At 28.2% G+C, this 20,550-nt stretch overlaps 1 protein-coding gene across 1 annotated transcript in view; it reads left to right on the top strand.

The window, feature by feature from the left end:
* The first annotated feature begins 1,363 nt into the window (after positions 1–1,363).
* Positions 1,364–20,550, top strand: part of LOC142332731 (very long chain fatty acid elongase AAEL008004-like) — a 271,686-nt gene continuing 252,499 nt past the window's right edge. Inside the window, exon 1 of the mRNA XM_075379328.1 lies at positions 1,364–1,485. The gene's annotated coding sequence lies outside the window, so the exon portion shown is untranslated. The remainder of the gene's footprint in view (positions 1,486–20,550) is intronic.

The following is a 20,550-nucleotide window of genomic DNA, read 5'->3' as shown; positions in this document are numbered from 1 at the left end:
AACGGCTCTTCTCAGAGCTAACGCAAAAAATGGGCCTTTTCAGGGCCACCATAAGGTTATGAATTACGTGCCGTCGAAGCCATTCGGCGACAATATATATATATATATATATATATATATATTTATATATATGTAAACTTTTGAGCTGACGGTGGTTTTGGGGTCTCGGGAATGTGAAACGCGAAGATATGTCGAAATTTTCTGTCGAATCGATTCATATCGAATCGTGGTACCCATTACAATAGGTAGCTTTCTTATGAATTCTATCTAAAACATAAAAAGCCTGAGCAACGTAGCAATAACTTTCTAATTAAGAGAACCTGCACTAGTTTCAATTTTGTTTAAGAAGAGTAAAATTACTTCATTTAATAAATATTTACCTCATTTACTTAATTTTAAATACATACAAATCATACTGATAAGTCATAAGATACTTTCACCATAAAATCTCGAATTTCGTTATCATAAACATACATCAGCAAAGAATTTAAATTGAAATGAATTTTTTTTTACAAATCGATGAGGCATCATTACGAAATATATAATTCTTTTAAGGTGAATCATTTTTATTTCAAGTGAAATTAAAACACCAATACACTGTAATCGTGTTATTTGGAGTCCATTATTAACTTTCCCGCCATCCAGTACACGTTCCTAACATTAAAGTTATTGTGTGGGTCTATTAATGGAAACATTTTTAAATTTTCGATTATTGTAAGGTATAAAAGGAAATAAGATCTGTAGTTTAATACATTTTTCTTTGTTTACGTAACTTATTAAAAAAATGTCTTTCTACGTTGATTTTTAAACAACTGATTACAAATTTATTAAAAATTACTATATTCTTTACCACATAAGGTACAAAATAGATGTTTCAAGTAGGTAAAAACAACTACACCAGTTTCGTTAAACGCATAGTTGTTTTCCTCGAAGGTTGCAAATGTAATCCTAACAGCAGCTGTCAAAGGATTTTAATATTCCTGTCGATTACGTAATGTCTATGACGTGACAGTTATCAGAAATCAGCTGTTTTATTGATACGTTTAAAATTAATTGTCTGTTCTACTTTGAATGCACTTGACTGAGAATTTTTATCATTACACAATATAAAAAGTAAGAATCCTGACTTAGTTCAAGGAAGAATTGAGAGGATGAATAATAACATTTTATTATCTAAATTATCCTTTAATTATTGTAATGTACTTAATACATCAATGAAAAGAATTGAATAAATTATCATTTCCTGCAATTTTATTTGTGATAATGAATCATCTTTAAAATATACTTTTATACTACTATTTTGTGTTTTATTTACTTGATTTCAAACAATTAGGTACGCATGATGTAAAGATGGCAGCCCTGAGATTGGTTAGTGCTTGTGAAATATGGCGGTGCGAAAACGATTTATCGTAAATAAAGTATTAATTCGGTGATGTATAGTAGTTAAATATTGTTTGTTTACCAGAGAACTCTATAGGAATAAAGGTAAATGATAATTGCTATTTGAAAAATATATTTTGTATAAGTTTGTAACTTCTTGCGAATGTAGAAAGCCGGTTGGTTATGGGGGTGTTCCCCTAACCGTGACTGAACCACACCTACCTTAACAGTACCGTTCGTTGGCCTATTTTTAAACACCGGCTTAAAACAAGTTCTGTTGGAAAATAATTAAAATGGGTATCATTGATATGTGCTCAAATATGGCGCGCTGAGACAGCATGTATTTCATGGTGCACCCTGAATGATCGTACGTTAATTCGTGTAGTAAATTTTAATTTGCTAATCTTATTTTAGAAATTTATAACTTACACGATGGTCTGGTTGAATATTGGATATCAATATATTTAGTTTACATAATGTTCCATGACGTACATTTTACAGTTCGGTTGGCAATGTGCTATACAATACGGTTCAATTATATGTGTAATGTATACTACAAAAATTTTTTTGTCACTCTCATTAATGGTTTACAAATATTTAATCACGAAAAAATAGTTTTTAATATTTATGAATGTCTAATCTGCATTAGAGTTTTAAGATGTGCATTTAGGACTAGTAACTCATTCATGTGTAAAGTATTAAAATACCCAACGTGATGAATGTTAACTTTAAAAATTTCAAGTTTTTGCTAAATGAGAGTTGTTTTGAAATTAAATCTACAAATTCCATCATGTTATGCGTATTGCTATAAAATAGACCTTTTTTGAATTATTTTTTACTAAAAGAAGTAGTATTAATTTGAATAATTTTTTTTTTATGATGAAAAACTTTGGAATGGTTTTAATCTTGCATATTGATGTTTTATATTTTATAAAGGTTGGCCTATATTTCTCTTATGGTCTTGTAAGTTTTTCCAGGTAATTTAAGTGGAATATTTTATAAAAATTACCTTGTCTACAGATGATATGAAAATATATATTTTTATTTATGTTTTGTCATCATCATTATGTAGTATTGGATTGTATTTAATACTGTAACTGTACAGGCTCATATCATTGTTGACAACCTTAGACTTGTTCTGTAGCATCTCTTGTTTCTATGCATTCCTTGTCTTCAATTATCATGGTGATGGATTTCTTGACTGTATAATTTTGCAAATGGCATGTTTTCATGGAGATTTTTTTTAGGTGTTATCATATATTGAATAAAAAATGTAAATTAAAATGATTTTTTTTTTTAAAACTTAATAAAATTTACCAAAAATTAACAAATAATATTTTTAAATTCGTTAAATTTCAACTATTTGTAGTTATGTAGAACTAATGGTCTGTAAGTTGTTAATAGTTTTTAATTTGAATTCTAATGACTGAAATATTTCAGGAATAGTCCCTAAACTTACAAACCATAACATAAGTAATATATTAATGGCGTGTTAGGTCTACAATATTAACATGAATTTTCTAAATTATTATTTATTAATTTATTGGATTAAGTTCTTAACTATATAAGAAAATAACTTCATGTAGAGATAAGATATTTTACTAAAGAAGAATTTTATAAAAAACTACATGTTATTGAATAAAATTGTGAATATAATAATTGATTCCTAGATCTATTCCCTTTTTACCAGTACTTTTACTTTTCATTTAATTAATGGGTTTTTCATTTATTTATACATTTTTAGATACAAATATTGAATTTTTTTATTTTATTTAAAAGTGAATAATGTAACATAAGTAAATTTTGTTTTATTTACTTGCTGTAGTTGCTTGACTAGTTTGATGAACTTCATTACTTTCTAATCTCTACCAACCTTTTAGTATCAACATATCTCTGTGTTTTCTTTTATCTGTTTTGTTATACATTCTTATATTTTTCTTCTTTTATTATTTTTTTCCTTGTAAAAAATAATTTATTAACCCTGCTTTACCTTAATATATTATGATCAGCATTGCCTTTGTTTTTAAAAGATTTATCAAAAATGTTCTGTATTCACTTAAATTTTTCTTAAAATACTTTAATCTACTTTTATCCATTTTACAAATATATATTTTTAAAAAACCACCAATTATTTTTGTGGCTTCTCTTCTGTCATTTTGTTGCCCTAAAGGATTAACTTCACACAAATATTTTTAAGGATGCGTTTTTAACTTTCAAATGTGCTTGTTTCCAGCTAACTTTTATATACAAACACTCCTTGCCTATCCCTGGATGACTTTGAAATCTTTCTTATTTGATCCCGCCTTTGTAATGTTACTATCTGAATTATAAAATTTTGTGACTTGTGTGTGATATTCTGTTATATAACAGAATATATCACACAGGATTCTATATAGAATTTTAACATTTGGTTATATTATACTTTCTGTTTCATTTAATTACTTTTATTTACTTTCAAGTTGAATTTCTGTTACTTGTTACCGTATCACTGTATTACTTCTAAGGGATAAAAGTTTTTATGTCAATGACCGTATCAAAAAATAAAGCTTTAACTTCTTAATTCATTACTTTCATGTTCAAATTATAAAATAAAAAATGACTAGTTACATATTTATCTTGCTTCTTTCTGCACTGCGGCTTTCCTTTCTATTTTTGAACATAAAAAATAATACTTCAATGCCTCAGTCTTATTTTTCTTGAAATTTTAAACATTCTACACCATTATATATTATCAAACTTTTTTTTTCAAGATTTACAAAAAAAAAAAAGAATACATCATGTTCAAATTTTAGTGCAATAATTATACACACTGGTGTTGTAGGTACATATTTAAACAACAGATAAATATTAAAAAACATGACTGTTGAAAAAAAAAAACATTGCACATTTTGTTCTGGTTTGGTTCCATCCCATTATGAGTTTGTATTATACTAGCAAATACCCATTTGAATTTTGAAAATCAGAAGATTGGTTGTGATGATATAACAACATTTCTGAATAACTGTGATTTGTTAAGATTGGGAGTGTACCTGATGCATGCAAAAGTTAGCCTACTAACTAAGTTAACCTACTAACAAACACTACATTTGAATTTTGAAAATCAGACAATATTATAAGAGCACTTCATTGCACCTCCCAAAACAGTACCCCAGGGGCACCCCGTTTGTTACCAGTTGATGGTGACGATTGGTCTAGCCTTGCACGAGGTACTCGCATCACCTCACAACTCTAGCCTCACGCAGTTCCCCACAGGAAGCCCATTATTATTAAACAGATTATTATTCATTTAATATTATTTTATTTAATGTAAATTTAATTCTATTATTTTTTTAATATTATTCATTCGACTGATTTGAATCATTCAGTTAAAATTCAGGTGATAGGCTCATAGTTCATTAATTCAACTCGTTTTTGCTTCCACCAGCAAATCTCTACTACATATGTACTTATTATATATTTATATAGCCCATGACACTCCTGGTAATGTAAGGATTCCAATGTGGGGTCATACATCTAATTTGGTTCAGGTATTGAGCTCCTATAGTGGAACAAACATAATACATAAATACAAACATACACCCTAAATATATTACACTCTATTTGGACAGTCATGTAAAAGTGAGTGATTTATCAGTTAATTTTCATTAAAAATATAATGTATTTTAGCTCTGTATCATTTTTATTACCTGTTCTTGGTATGTCAGTGTTCTTCAGACTTTGATCATGACCCAATTTTTGAAAAGCTGCTAAATATTTGAATTTAAATTTGTATAGAAATATTATTAAATTTTTTTTTTTTGTATTTAAAAGAATATGTATGTATAAAAATCAATCAGTTTTAAAGAAAAGACAAAATTAAAAATACAAAATGAATTATCTCCTTCCAGCAATAAAACTATAAATGATATTTGATATGACCACATTAAAAACTTGCTTATTAGATTGATGACTTCTCGTTACTGTCATACTTTATTCAGTCTGCCATTTAGTGAGTAGAAACATGACACTCTTGTCATTATTGTTGTTTTCATTTACTTTCTAATTTTCTTTTTTATCAGTATTGGTTAGTGGCCAAGCCATCAATGTAGATTAATGGAAACGAATGTTCAAGTTTCAGGCATGAAAAACTGAAAAAGTTAATAGAAAATGTTCCATGTACTTGTAATCAGATTTACTAAAAATGAAAATGATGATGATCCATGGCTGTAGTAAATTTTCTTTATTTGGAAATTTGCCAATGAGAGTATGTTGTTTGCTCAAAAACATTCCATCAATAACACATTAAGACAAAACATATCAAATGGTACTCTGCTTCAGTTTAACTATTTTAAACATTATGAGCATCATGTTTTTTTCTAGAAAAGCAACAACCATGGTACTTAATGTATTAACGCCACCGCAGCTACAGCTTTATTTAAAATAAAAACAAAGTAGTCAATCGGATTTCGGTGGAAAATGACCATTCTTTTTATTAATTTTAATAAATGTTTATTTATATTTATTTATTTTATAAATATAATTTAACCAAACTTAACCTACGCTCGCTTCACTCGCTAACCTTGACTAATTAACACCGTAATTTTTTGAGTATTTATTTAATAAATTCAGTAATTATTGCAATTATTTATTATTTAAATAATCAAAACACTCCTATTAATTAGTCAAGGTTAGCGACCGTAGGTTAAGTTTGGTTAAATTATATTTATAAAATAAATAAATATAAATATGGTTATTTATGGGTTATCATTTATTAAAATTAATAAAGAGACTGTTTTGAATCTATGTTAAACTCTATATCGGCCCATTTTCCACCAAATCCGATTGACTACTTTGTTTTTAAATAAAGCTGTAGCTGCAGTGGCGTTAATACGTAAGTACCACAACCATTAATATTTATCTATTGGATATTAATTGCTTGATTCACAGCTGTCAAAAACTAATTAATATACTGTTTTTTATTTGAAATAATACATTACATATTCTATATATTTCTGCTCTGTATGGGACGATTTGAACTGAATTTGTTTATTTTAAATGTTGCTATCATTATTTATTTATTTGAATGTTTAAATATTTTAAGTATTGTTGATTTTATTTTGTATATACCGGATACTATAAAAGTTCATGCCAAACTGTGGGAAATGATTGTTTTGTTCTCGATCTTGAATACAATAAGAAAAAAGATTATTATTTTCAAAATGACAGCCCATTAAAAATCTTTAATATAATATATATTTACAAAAAAAAATAATATATGACAAAAAATTTGGATATTTACTGCATAAGAAACTGATTTCTCATTTATTGTAATAAGTTAAATAATTACTGAGATATTAAAAATTCTTGCCAGATTAATACCTTTTCTGTTTCATTGTTTTGTATTATAATGAACTGATAACAAGTACTAATTTTATTCAATAATAAATTATCTGACAATATTTATGAGATGTTATTTTTAAGCATTCAAATTTTAATTTTTTTTTTTTAAATAACTGGATTTTAAGAAAGTTGACAAATAACTGGATTACAAGAAATTTGGTGTTATACGTTATAAATGACCTTCCTTTTCTTTTCCTGTTTAGCCTCTGGTAACTACCGTTTAGATAATTCTTCAGAGGATGAATGAGGATGATGTGTACAAGTGTAAATGAAGTGTAGTCTTGTACATTCTCAGTTCGACCATTCCTGAGATGTGTGGTTAATTGAAACCCAACCACCAAAGAACACCGGTATCCACAATCTAGTATTCAAATCCGTGTAAAAATAATTGGCTTTACTAGGACTTGAACGTGGAACTCTCAACTTCCAAATCAGCTGATTTGGGAAGACGTTCACCACTATACCAACCCGGTGGGTACGTTATAAATGACCAACTTTTTTTTCTTCTGGACCATCCATGGATCACATTAAAAAATAATTTTAGGTTCTTTGTTTCCTTTTCTGCCATTACTCTTTCATTCTTTGACTAACTTCATCTCTCTTGCCCTCTCTCCTGGGGAACATTTTTTTTCTTTCCTGTTGTTTTTTTTTTTCAAAAATCTCTTGAAATATTTTACTTTATTTCTGAAAATATTTCGGACCAAAACCTCTTTGATATATAATTTTTTAGATCTATTTATTTTTCTTTAAACTATTTATGTGAGTTATAAAGATAATTAAAAATTTGTTTGTTAATCTGTTATCCTCCATTCTTTTTAAGTATCCATAAATGCCTAATATTATTTTTCTGCTTTATGACAAACATTTTATTACTTCAACATTTTTTCTGCAATGTTTTAAGATTGTGTACAAGTACATAATATGTATGCAATAACTTATGTAGAAGATTTGTCAATTTTCTTGAGGGAAAAAAGACTTGTCAATAGAAAAATAATATTAAAAGTTTATTAATCAAGATTTACTGGATTTTTCTTCAGTTTGACTGAAATTTCAGATGAAGTTTGGTAAACACTTGCTATGGGATTCCTATTTTTTTACATCTTATATCAAATGTCAGATATCATTTGACAAATTATATCATCTGATGAACAATTCCGTACACCATTGCTGTCTCCACTCACATCTGTCCCAAGCCTTCTCCTTTGTCTTCCTGTAGTTTCCATTCTTACTCTCTTCTATTAGTTTTATCCTTCCACTTCCTTGCTTCCTTTCTCCTATTGACACTTTCAATGTGATTGTCTCGATTCCACTTCCTCTAATCACACATCTTAACCAGTTTCCTTTCCTTTTGTCTACATCTTGCGTAATTACTCTTTTTTCTTTAATCCTGGTCATTACTTCCTCATTCTCACTGTCCATCCATTTTATATTCTCTATCCTTCTGTATATCTGCATCTCAAAAGCCTCCTCCTCATACTTATCCATGCTTCATTCCCGCAATGATCAGGTCAACCAAAGTGCATTTCCATTGCAATTTTCCAGATCTCACTCTGCAGTAGTCAAATTTATCTGTAGTCTTTTTACTTTTTCTCTTATTCCTTCACTTAACCTTACCGCTAAATTCTCTTTGTTGTTTATCTCAATTACTTTAGTTTTCATATATTTATTTACATTCATTACTCTTTAATCCTTCCTCCAGAGCTGTTACCAATCTTTGAAGCATGTTTGCACCATCAGCTATAATTACCATATCAGCCAACATTATGCACCTTATTTTTCATCCTCCTATACGTATTCTTTCTTTTATTATATTCCTGTGTAAAACTTACTTAATGTAAAACCTGCTTATTTACCTAATGTAAAACTTTATTGGAGCAGTTTTGATTACGTAAATGTGGAGTATTGTATTGGTGGATGTGTTCAGTATGTGCCTATTTTATTTTTTTCTTTCTGAGAGGTGTACATATATATAAATATCCAGTATCTTTTTTCTTCCTTTTGAGGTATTTTTGTGAATCTTATAGGCTAATCCATATATATTGTCTTTTCCTTAAAGTATAATTTTTTTATTAATTTTTTTTAATAGGCCTAAACTGTTTTGTTTATTTTTACTTAAAGTATTTTAGGTTGAAGGTGATCTGGTCCAATTTTTCTCTCCCCCATTGGTGCATCCAACATTAATTATTGGTTGCGTATAATCATAATAATTTTTTTTTGTTATATATATGTTGCAGTATAAATAGTTGCTTGTAGAATTTTTTATAGAATGAAAACATTTATTTAATTATTCAGGTAATTAAAAACAAAGTAATCAAACTTTACAGCCTATTTATCATATGTGTGTGTTGCAAACATGTAATTATATAAACATGTTTGTTTATGTAATTTGCATTGTGTTATTTTATTACTTAATGTTGCTGTTAATTATTGTTCTAGTAACCATTTCAAGTGCAAGTATTTTCTTTAATATGTTTGTAAGATTCCGGAACTGTTAAATCGTATCTCTTGGGTTTTATATAATAAATGTATATAATATTACGTATGAATTTTTTTAATAAGCATTTATCCATTAAAATTAATCGAGTGAATAAAACCAACTCTTTTTCATTACGATTTGGGGTAAATTAAAAAAAAAAAAAAAAATAGTGTATTAACTTTTATATTTATTTTTGGTTTTCTCACACATTTGCTTTACTGTTCGCAATTTATACTAATAGCTGAAAAAAATTTCATATATAAAACATACTTTCTAGGAAAATAATTATGCAACAGGTAAAAGTATACTGTTTAATAAAGTGAAATAGTTATTAAAATAATTGCCAACTTCTGTAGCAAAACAATAATTCATTCTGGGTTTCAGTTTCTCTTTCTAGGGAAGTATGGCATTTTTTTGTGCTACAGTATTTCCCTATGTACAAGCTTTAAGTTTTCTTGAGTTTTAAAATAAATTTGTGGTGTGTGTGTGTGTTTACAAAACAAATAGAAGATAAAAAACTCTTTGTTTATGAGAAACTTGTAGTGCAAGTAAAGTTGTACAGTTTATTATAAAACATAAGACTTAAGTTGCTTGTCTTTAAAGCTTTTAAACCAATTAAATACATTCACCTGAGTGGGTGGTGGTATAAGAACATCATACATCGGGCTACTAGTTCTGACCAGTCTCAGTAGGATTCTGTCCTGCATCCTTTAAATTTTAAAGTGAGTTCACTTTATTTTAATTAACCTTGAGCACTCTTGTTCAATTTTTCCCAGCTTAGTAATTTTACTGAATAAAATGTATTGTATGTATATCCAGAATTTAATTAAAACAGTTTTAAGTTGTCATTAATTTGATTGTTTTGATGCTGTTTTTTGTTCCATTCTTTACATTCTAATATTTTAATTTCAACATATTTAACTCTCATTTATCTTTTTCTTTTTTATATATTACAATCCTTTTCTTTCTCTATTTTTACCTTCTTACTAGTTATCACTCTATTACCAAATAAACTGAACCTCATTTATTAATACAATTAAATGGCTATGTAAATGAGCACCAACCTAGTTTGTCTATTTATACTTAGATGAAGAGATTCTGTTTCCTGCTTTTTCTTGTGGCCCATGTTTTCCTACTATAAAGCACTACACCCTATACAGATATTTTTAACAATGTTATTCTGTTTATATTTGATATTTTTTATTTGGTAAAGTAGCTTAAATCGTTGTCAAATATAATAAAGTCATTCAACTTATCATTAATTGCTGTTTTTTTTTTTTTTTTTTTAATTTAGTTTGGATCTCAAATGTTTATAATATTTATAACATATTCCCCCTCTGTTTATTGAGAATATTATCTGTTATTATTGAAAATCTCGTTATTTACTTTCAAGAAAAATAAAGCGATTAACTTATTATGCAATACAAACTTGCCAGCATTTCTATGGAAAAGAAAGTCACTGTGTTGCTTTCAAATCAAAAATCCCAGTTTCTTGTAGAATACTAGCGGACATACATTGACAAACATACCAACCCAGAAGTACGTTGATTAAATTGCATTAATTCTAATGAATACTATGTTGGATAGATTAGACGCAACAAACACAACATAGATCTAATAGATTATTTCATTATATACTTAATTGGGGTCTTAACTTTTTTAACATTATGATTAACAATCTTATATATATATATATATAAGATCATTAAATATATATATATATATATATGTGTGTGAAAATGAATGTTTGTATTTTTTTTATGCGTTCCTATACCATTCATTTGATTGCAATGAAATTTTGGTGAGTTGTGTGCTCACCCGCGAAGTTTTTTTAATTAGTTTTGACCTGCTAGGTGGCGCTGGGGTTGTGATATTTAGAATAATTGTATTTTTCAACCGATTTGGCTCATATTCGGAATATATATTAGTTACATGAAAAGAAAACTTTTTGCAAAAATATACGCACTATGCGGCATGGGTGTCAAGATATTTATGAAACAAGCAAATATACAAACAGACTTTCTTCTTCTATATGTATAAAAGGCAATGTTCGTATGTGTGTGTGCTATAGACTAAAAAAACGACTGGACTGATTTATGCACAGGGAAAAGGGAAAAAGTGAAAGTTTAAATTTCGCGAAGTTGTGCGATGTTCAGTTTTTTAATTTTTTACGAAACTTTCAATTGTGTTCATTTAATCTATATATATATATACTCAAATCTAGCAATAGCAAAGCATTACCAGGTCTGCTAATAGCCAATAAGAAGTAGGAGTTGTTAATTGTCTATGAAAGATCCTGTGGAACAAGTAATTTCATGATTTTGAAAGGATGCCGTTTGATATTTAATAGTTTTTAATTTTTTGGTAGTTTTGTGGTTTAATTTTAACTTTAAGTCTGCATAACTGTTCAAAATATTACATCTCTAAATGTCATCTTGAATTGAGATGTAGACAAAATTGTTTGGTATTCCATATGAAAACATTGCGTTTGTTCGAGTTGTGATTTAATTTTAGATTGCTTATGATTAATTTATATTTTCATTAACTGACTTGTAACGTTTTAGCTGTGTTCTTTGTTCTACTGTTACGGTCATTTTGCTACAAAGGTGTTCTTGACACTTGTGAAACATGTTTTGTTCAGTTTATAACTGTAATAATTATTATTATATAATTATTAAACTGATGTTGATTAAAGCTGGATAAGTATTGGAGATTAATTTACCATAGCTGGTTTACTTAATCTGTTCTATCATTTATTTGGTTAAAACACGTTATACTGGCTGTCTTAATTAAATAGAAATCAAATTTAATTGCTATACAGTTATGTTTGTTTAACAGACTAGTTTCTTCAGCAAAAAACTAATTTTCCATTAAAGTGGAATATTCCAACAACTAGGTATCCATACAATGGACCTATTTGTCTGCAGGTAGGGGAAGTGGAAAATTCATTGGATCACATTAGATAAATTATATGAAATAAAATATTAATACAATAATTGATGCCAATTTGCATTTATTACAACTGTAGTGGACATTAATTTAGGACCATAAATTATTGTTTACATCAGTGTTGGAAAATAATATTTATCTTATTAAATAAGTAGTGCAGTAATAAAGTAATGGTGATTATAAAAATTTCTTGGCTTGGAAAGTTAGATAAATGTAAAAAAAAATGGTTGTAACAATTAAGCAGATTTCATAAGAAACCCAGACCCCAAATCCACTGTCAGTCCAAAAGTTTATATATATATTTCACTTTCTTGTGGACACGATAACTGCTGTAATTTTGCGCCAGTCGTTTTCAAATTGAAATATAACAACCAAAAGTCTTGGTCCAGTTCATTAATGGGAAAGGTTGGACCAGGGGGTTGGAAATGAGGGGGCTTTTTTGAAAAAATAAAATATCACTATAACTTTCTTAGTAAGTAAAATATCAAATTTGTTTGAAGTTGCTACTGTTCTTTGGTTAAGGGCCTAAAACTAGTAAGTAAAGTTTTTTTATATCGCCAACCATTGGCCCAGGGGGTGTAAAAAGTAAAAATGGGTTTTGAATTTGGGATTTGTTTCCAGCATCTTCAATTTTATCGGTTAGTTTTTCTAACAACCGAATTACTATTGATTTAATTCTTTATTTATTTTTATTTGTTTTAGAGATAAAGAACTAGTCGTTTGTTTAATTAACAGAATGGATTTCTTAATGAAACCTTGACAAAGGAAGGTGTTCGTGGATCATCTGTTTAGACAACTCTATTTACTTCTACCTTTATAGTGATTGGGTTTACTTTCGGAAATAATTGAAGAGCAACAAAGACAGAAATTATTGTACAGGTGGATATGATGTCATGCACTTGGCCTAGTTTGTTTCACGTTTTATATATATATATATATATATATATATATCTTTTTTGTAAAGTTGGAGGTCTTGTTTTATTGATGTTGGAATCTAGTCAATGAACATTTCAAGATTGATTTTGTATAATTTTTTAATCTATTTAAATTATTATTATTACAGTGTTGCTGTGCTATTTATTTTTATTTTAACCTTTTATTCCATTTTTTCTTTTTTAGGTCTTTTTCAGAATTTTCCTTTCTTCCTTTTCCAATTCCTATATTTATCCTTTTTGTTTTTTTTTGTACATATCTAGTTCTGGTTTTATTATAGCTTCTTTGCTCAGTCATTTTTCTGGCTTATTTCCCCTACATATTTATAATTTTATACTCGATTGATTGTTCCATGTTTTGTATTTAAAACTTTTGATTGAAGATTTAAATTTTTCGTAAATGTAACTCTTAGAATATTTGGAAATCAGATTTTCCTACGTTTTTTTTTTTTTTTTTTAGTAAGTTTATTTTGTTGCTTTAAAATTTGTATTAATAAATATTTTTTTTTTTTTTTTTTTATAAAATATTAGTTAACAGAATTTTTAAGCTCTACACAAAATGCTAGAAAATACCAACCAATATCAATCTACTGATGTTAATTAATGGTAAATATAACCACTTAATATACTTCATGTACTTTAATTAACTGTAAATATACTTTCTTTCTACTTATTTGTTTATATAATTGAAATTAAGATGAGAAAAAGAGAAACAAAATTAATATAGTGACTTGTAAGATTATTCACTTGTGGTTGTTTGCTTTGTTTATATTATTATTTATTTTTTTTTTAATAAAGCAATTTTTGATTTAGGAATAAGTTAATAATTTTCATTTATTGTACATCATTTTAACTTGTGAGTTTTTATATTGGCTGATGATACTCGCAAAATTTAATAATAATATTAATTTAAAATATTAGTTGTCATAAAATAGTTGAGAATTTTTTTTTTTTTCAAATAGTTAACATCATTTTATATTATTTGAAACATTGAATCTATTCTTATTTTGTAATTGTATAAACAGTTTCCTTTTATATAAATGTAAGATCGTAATCTTAATCCAGGTGGGAGAAAAAATATGCTCACCTTAATGAAAATATAATCTTGACCCGACCACCCGTACATTATCTTCACTTCTGATCGTAATACTAGTCTTATTTCTTACTAAGAACATCTTTTTACATTGCACTGATAGATATGTAGACTGGTTAAAGATAAGTCATTTTGTAACTGTAAATTTCACTTGCAATTCATTGTTGCATAGGAAGAACAAGAATAGATCTCTAATAAGGGTATGGATGTATTTTCCAGTTGACATTTGTCAGCAGTAGCATGTATCACCATACTTATATTTCTGATAATTTTATTATGTCAAATATTTCTTTTTAATTACATTGTCAAGTCAACTGTACACTTAAAAAGAATTCAACAAAAAAAATAAAATTAGTTAACTGTATAGTTGTAGATAATGTCTACAGTTTCAAAATTTGTATTATTTAACTACACCAAATGTTTCATTAAATATTTTTATTTAACCGTTTACTTTATAATATTTTTTTAATGTTTAATTTTTAGAGAAAAAAATAAATAGAGGGTATTTTTTTCTCAATTTTTAAATTATTTATTTTATGGTTTGTGCTATTTTAGGCTCAGAATCTTATGTAAAAAACATTTTCTATTTAATCATTAAGTAGATTAAAATAGGTAAAGATCTTTTTTACTGCCAGTGTAATAATTTATCTATGATATCGTTATAAAATGTCAAATGGTTATAATACTGATATAACTAACCATAAGTAGGTTTTTTATTATCAGTGTAATATTATTAATAATTTTAAGGGGCTATTAAAAAAGAAATTATCATGGTACTTATAAACACGTGATATAAAACAGTAATACTATTAACATTATTTCGGATTAAAAATGATTCACTAGTAACAATAATAATTTATTTTATGAATCAGTTTTGTGATGCTCATTAAACAATCTTTTCTCACTGTACTTCTGTGCTGTCCTTTCTCTTTTATCATTTTTGCCCTCCTTTCTCTCTTCAACCACTCATATGCACATAATTAAAATACGTATTTAGTTTTACGTAACATTGATAAGCAAATATTTAGTCGTACATAGAAAGCCATTAATATATCAAACATCATTGCATATTATTGCTTTAATTTATATGTGTTTTATTTAGGCCATCATAGTAACTAAGGTTTAGGTAATTAAAATTTCGTTGGAAAGATGTAAATGCCCTCTGAAAATTAAAAAAAAATTGTAATAGTCGGTTTTTAAAAATGTATTCTACATTATTGAATCTTTTCTGTATTTTATTATTGTAAAATGATTATCGGTATTGAAACCAATTAGTATTGTTCCTTAATATGGTTACGTATACGTTTTCTAATTTGTATCTTGTTTTAACTAGTATTTCTTCGTTATGAGATGAGGTTAGGAAGTCCTGCTTTATTTGAGTAGACATTTTTTTTTACATTACTTTTGTAGAGCAGTCGCTGAACAGTTTAGATCTAGAATCAGGTATCATCTGGTCATACCGAGAAAGAACTGACTGTGCTTATGCCGGCATCTTCATTCTGCAACTGATTGGTGAAGTTTATTTCCAAAACTTGAAATTGGAAAGAAGCGGTTAAGGTTAAGAAAAAGGGATGGATATTGAGAAAAGAGGATCTAACGATATAGAAATTTAATTTTGTGCACCTCCCCTTTTGATTGCAATAGATTGGACCAAAAGTGTCCAAAAAATCCCCCAAAAATTGGATTTTGGACTTTAAACGCAGTTGTAAACTCTCATTGAGAGCTTTTCAACGACATATAAGTGATACTTATTTTCATTGGTTCTAGAGATATAGCCAAATAAAAGTTTAATTAAATATTTGGATCTTGCAAGGGGAAGGCACATCGGTTTGCATCCGACTTCATATACATATATTTCTCTTACCTTTTTTTTAAAGTTAGATGTATTGATTTATTAATAATTATTAACCTGTGATTCTTAAAAAAGTTCTATAATAAATAGTTGAATAATAACATAAACAAATATATATATATATATATATATATATATATATATATGAAAAAAATCAGAAGTTATTAATGAAATAAAATTTTATGTACTTTTCATTTTAATCCAACATTTTGTACAGAGGTTAATAATTATTAATAAATCAATATATTTAAATAAAAAGATATATATGTGTATGAAGTCGGATTCGAACCGATGTTCCATGGTTACGGATCCGACACGTTTTTATTTACACCACATTACTACTTGAGCGACGTGAAAAAAAATTAATATATAAACTAATATAAAATGCTGATACGGACACCACAAACAAATGTAATGCAATGTGGTGTCAACCGAAATGCAGTTGTGCCTAACTATCCACTTTGTTAAAGAAGTGGTGGATCGTATTTCACTTTCAAATGAAATAAGTTTAAATGAAGTGCAGCAGAAAATATGTGTATATGCAATTTAATAGGCGTACAAGGAAATCATACGTGTCCAGATCAGATTTTTATGTATATATGATTGTGTTACCATTTAAATGTTGTATTTTTGACAAATTTTAATACTGAATGATATTAACAAGTACCTGATTAAATGTTTTAAATAAATATACAGAAAGTCGGCAAAATAGAACGTTTCAATAAATTAAAAAAAATTTCATAACCTGAATAGTACAATAAAAGTAAGTAAATAAAGAAAAATAACAAAATGAACAATAGATAACGTTTATTTCACATTTACTTTTTTCCATCTATTTAAAAAAAAAAAATTTTCTAATTCTTTTTTTTATATGGGATAGGGAGGAAATCAGTAAAACTAATTATGAGTTAAAATAATGCAAATTTAGGTGATTTGAATAGAAAACAAAAGGTTGTTTAATATTAATGATTCTATAACAGTTATGTACAATTAACATCCGTTTAGAAACATCAAAAAGAAATCATGTTGTAACATATTACGTTGTAATATTACATATTTAGTTTTTTAGTTTGTTTTATTTCAATTATTATTTTCCCGTAAATAATCGATGTTATAAATCCATTTCCATTATGACGTTTTTTATTAATATTTCACTATTTTTGTCGTAATTAAAAATATCTTAGTTCTTAATTAACAGTTATAATTTCTCAATTTTATCTTCAAGGTGATGGGATCACCCTATCACCACGTTTCTCATAAATATAAGAGCTTATAAAAGAAAATAAAAGTAGACTTAATGTGTTGTAGGATGTTACGATGCTACAAAAACAAAGTTAATAAAGAAATTAACAGAAAGTATGATATTATTATGCAGCGAGTTTGAGAAAGATTAGAGGATGTCATTTTATTGTTAAATTTTGTGTATACTCCTGCATAGATGTGTAAGTTGGAAAACTTTTCGTTTATATCTCCTGGTCACCGTTTCAATACATTAACATAACATCCAGGTTTATCAAAGCTACTGGTACAGCTGTTGCACCAGGGAAGAAGGGAAGTAGCTGTCAACGAATTACTAATCAAGAAATCTGCGTTTGCTAATAATAAATTTCCGGAATGTAATCATTTATTATTTTACTTTCTTGGCATCATAGCTCAAGAGTTATGCTAATAGAAGGAAAATATGGTAATCGGTCAAAATATGGGTTGTGGGTGTTTGTTTTTTGCATTTCTCGACGTGTGGGTGGGAGTAATGTTCATATGTACGTGCGTTTGGCGTATTGGAAGATGAATAAATTTTGACTGGATAAACCGATTTTGATAACATTTTCTACAGATTCTTGTATACGGGAGAATTTTTTGGTAAAAGTTTGAGGTCAGTATCCCCAGTTGAGGGGGTGTCAAGTTTCTCAAAATACTGCAAACATAATCCCACTTATGCTTAGTACATAGTACAGTCGATTTGTATTTTTATTTGAAAATCCTTACCTACCGATTGATGTTTTTTCCATATGTTAGGAGTGATGAGTAAAGCTTAACTCCAGATTTTTAACATCCCCTCTCCCATAAATTTTTGAAAAACTCAAAAGGTTTTTGAAATGCGTTTTTCTCTGAATCTATGCATTTTAGAGAAAAGTTTTTCAAACAAAAAATGTAGAGGACATTCTCCTCTACAATTAATGTCTTTGAAGTTATGCCGTATAATTTGAAATTGAAATACTAGGTGACGCTGAAGTTGTAGAAAACGTGTTTTTTCGGTTTTTTCACCGGAAAAAATTGTTTTTCGTCTGTATTGCATTTGGAAAAGTTGTTAGTCTCAAAAAAACAGACAACTTTTATTTAAACAATTTTCTTGTACAACTTACCATTTTGGCGCTGTAGCTTGTGAAAATGTTGTGAATTGGGCACGTGTTCGAAACCGGTCTACTCGTTTACAACGTTTTTTACAACTTCAGCGTCACCTAGTATTTCAATTTCAAATTTTACGGCATAATTTCAAAGCCATTAATTGTAGAGGAGAATGTCCTCTACATTTTTTGTTTGAAAAACTTTTCTCTAAAATGCATAGATTCAGAGATAAACGCATTTCAAAAACTTTTCGAGTTTTTCAAAAATCTATGTGAGGGGATGTTAAAAATCTGGGGTTAAGCTTCCCTCATCATCCCTAACGCATGGACAAAAGATCAATCGGTAGGTACGGATTTTCAAATATAGCTTATTTTGATGACAAATTGCCTTTACTAACATACGTGCGTACTTATCTTGCCATTTAAGAAAAGAAATTTGCCCCAAAATTCCCATCTTTGAAAAAACGTATGTTTTTATTTATCGCATATTTTTTTAACCGAATCTATTTTTAATGTCTTTCTAGGCATAGTACCGCGTAGGTAATGTAAAACCGGTTTCAACCGTCTTTTGACAAGTATCTTCTGATTCTGTGACAGAAGATGGTATGTTTGTCGTGCATGCGAATTAGTTGAAGGTCATTTACTCACTCGTAAGCCTTCCACTCCCGTTAATTGAATCTGTAGTGTTAGGTGTCTTTTATTGAGCGGCGAGTTTTCATTGTGGAGGAATATGTTCGCACAGCTTCAATGAATTAAGTTCGTGAAAGGTTTCCAGGGACGTATCCTAGAAGTAATGTTCTTGAAAAATCAACAATTCAAGATTTGGTGAATAAGCGAATCGTATTGGAAGGAGCCCTCACAAATCATTAGCCCAACAAACGCGGCACTGTGTTATTCAAAACCCAAATGAAACCTATTGCAAACCAGTCCATGATTTAAAAATTGGTGTTTGGTGTGCAATTTCTGGAAGCCGGATCATCAGACCAATATTATTTGTGGAAACTGTTAATACCGATGTCTATTTAAGACTGTTCAAAATTTACGCATCCAGAGAATTTTCTTATGGATACTTCCTACAATACGGAACGACTTGCCACACTTCTGATAGATCTCTCACTCGAATCTACCGACTTTAATCCGAAAACTTTGTTTTCAGATTTTGTTGGAAATTTTAGGAAAACGGCGGTGGTCGTACTCTGCTGCTTTATCAATCAAAGGCTGTAGTAATTGCAGCTTTTATGTTTTAACTCGTTCTGCTTAGTTAATTGGTGTATTAATGTTGCAGTGTGTTGCTAAGGCTTTATATTATTTTTGCTTTCGTTTATTTTTTAAGGGTGCAGTAAATGGCATTGTATGAATTAATGAAATGTCATGTATGTATGAATCCATTTTTATTACTTTTGTCAGTGAAACATTAACGTCGTCAGTGTATACAGTGTGTAGCATGTTTGTGTATATATATGTATATACTATTTATGGATTTGTTAGTGAAAGTTAGTTTAATAACCTTCATCTTGTATGGATTATCTAATCTATATGAGTTTGTTATGTACGCGTGCGGGTGTGTGTGTGTGTGTGTCGCGCTTGCCTGTTCCAGTGGTATATTCCATGTATAATTGATCACTTTCATTAATAATTTTGTTTCATTCATTGTGGAATATAAATAGATAAAACTGTCTTTTTTAATTTATCAGTATATTAATATCTTTTAATGCTGTTACTTTTATTTTCTTTCTCTTCTTCTTTCGAATAATATATTTTAATGATAACACCATACGAAAATGGTCAGCTCATAAAATTTAAATAATTAGTGCTTATTCTAATTTGCAGCAATATGTAAAGAGATTTGTAATAAAATAAAGATATAGAGTAACAGTTCCTCTTAAATTGTCACGCGGATCTTTTAAGTTTTGTCACTTCTACTACTCTCTAAGATTTAATGTTATCCCAAAATAAACCATGGACGATATAGAAAAAAATGTCTTATCCGATTGATGTACCCAGAGTGTACGTTGATGCACTTTTTTGGATGAATTTTTTGTCTCGTTAGTTGGGTTCTCTTTGAGGATGAGGGTCGTCCCCTTTTTAATTACATGTCTCTTACCTCTTCTTTCCTGGATTACTCCACGAGTATTAACTGCTTG

Source organism: Lycorma delicatula, chromosome 12 (genome assembly GCF_047948215.1).
Source record: "Lycorma delicatula isolate Av1 chromosome 12, ASM4794821v1, whole genome shotgun sequence".
Taxonomy (NCBI): domain Eukaryota; kingdom Metazoa; phylum Arthropoda; class Insecta; order Hemiptera; family Fulgoridae; genus Lycorma; species Lycorma delicatula.
This window is presented reverse-complemented; position numbering and strand designations above follow the sequence as displayed.